Here is a 1,792-nt window from a genome sequence, read left to right on the forward strand (position 1 = left end):
TAGCCAAATGCAATAAAACAGATAATGCAAGCAAGAAAAATAAGCACACAAGCAAAGAAAATTTCTGCAACGTCCACCTAAAAGCATTGAATAGGAAAAACACTATAAGACACTGTTAAAACATGTAAATACACCCCTACAAAGAAAAGGCAAGGTAGAATTAAGGCACCAGCAAAACACAAAAGCCCACAACAATACAAAACTGTGGCAGCAGGTTGCACTGGGTTCATACTCATGGCCAAATATGTAGTGTCTAGGAAGCCTGCATACTCGGTTTGCTATACAAACAATTAAACAAGTCGTATTAATGAGTTTTATTACAATAATAAAAGAAACAATACTTAACTTTGGCGATTACACAGATGTGTTGCAAGCAAAGGGCGACATACAAAATAATCTTATATGGATATGGTGTCAGTTCTTTCGGACATGTCCGAAAGAACTGACACCATATCCATATAAGTATATAGTTCTGGCAATACCGGCCATGACCTCCTTCTTCTGTGCGGATGCACACACATTCCCCGAACTCTTACGGGACTTGATAAGAATGTCTTCCACGAGTAATGAGTGTGTTGGGGTGCGACACTACGAATGTAGTGTGTGGACATACAAGTTGAGAATGTGAGTCTCTCGGGAGGCGTGCGCGAGATAGTCCCTGCAGTCGCACTATCATCTGTGCGCTCGGTGGCTCAGCTGGATAGAGCGTCTGCCATGTAAGCAGGAGATCCGGGGTTCGAGTCCCGGTCGGGGCACACATTTTCACCTGTCCCCGTTGATCTATATCAACGCCCGTGCGCAGCTGACGGTATTAATATAATTCTAATTTCGTTCTACAAAATAATCAGTTTTTTTCAATATAGACAATCCCAAGTCTGTGGTACTTAGAGAGTACAAGTGAAGTGAGTAGTGTTGACGCTGCTATCGAAGTCCCTAATCTTGAAGCTGCTATTGAACTGGGGCATCACCAGTCGGTCGCAGCGCTTATGTCAAAGGGGCCATTGCTGTAGCGTTGTCGTACTGGAGGGAGGTCCTGTCAGCCTTCACTTCCCTGTTGTTCCCGGCTGTCGTGCTGGATCTTGACTTTCCGCCGTAACAATAGATACCACAGCAAATACCACTACAAGACAGAGTCCACTGCAATGTACTGAGATGCACTAAACATGACACACTTAAATCACGACCCAGTCCACATCAAATGGCTCTGAGCACTATGGGACTTAACAGCTATGGTCATCAGTCCCCTAGAACTTAGAACTACTTAAACCTACCTAACCTAAGGACAGCACACAACACCCAGTCATCACGAGGCAGAGGAAATCCCTGACCCCGCCGGGAATCGAACCCGGGAACCCGGGCGTGGGAAGCGAGAACGCTACCGCACGACCACGAGCTGCGGACCCAGTCCACATCACTAGTTGTGACAGCTAGATGTTAGAGTGATAGAGATCACTGAAACACTTGTATATCCTACATGATCATCGATGCCCATACACCGAGCGTCATTCCCCTCATACACTGCCCACCGAGCGAGGTGGCGCAGTGGTTAGCACACTGGACTCGCATTCGAGAGGACGACGGTTCAATCCCGTCTCCGGCCATCCTGATTTAGGTTTTCCGTGATTTCCCTAAATCGCTTCAGGCAAATGCCGGGATGGATCCTTTGAAAGGGCACGGCCGATTTCCTTCCCCATCCTCCCCTAACCCGAGCTTGCGCTCCGTCTCTAATGACCTCGTTGTCGACGGGACGTTAAACACTAAATCTCCTCATACACTGCCAGCGTCAATGCGT

At 47.2% G+C, this 1,792-nt stretch overlaps 1 non-coding gene across 1 annotated transcript; it reads left to right on the top strand.

The window, feature by feature from the left end:
* The first annotated feature begins 680 nt into the window (after window positions 1-680).
* Trnat-ugu (transfer RNA threonine (anticodon UGU)) lies at window positions 681-755 on the top strand. The gene has a single exon. It is a non-coding gene; the product is annotated as a tRNA-Thr (tRNA).
* Window positions 756-1,792: the final 1,037 nt, after the last annotated feature.

This window comes from Schistocerca cancellata, chromosome 4 (assembly GCF_023864275.1).
Source record: "Schistocerca cancellata isolate TAMUIC-IGC-003103 chromosome 4, iqSchCanc2.1, whole genome shotgun sequence".
In the NCBI taxonomy this organism is placed as follows: domain Eukaryota; kingdom Metazoa; phylum Arthropoda; class Insecta; order Orthoptera; family Acrididae; genus Schistocerca; species Schistocerca cancellata.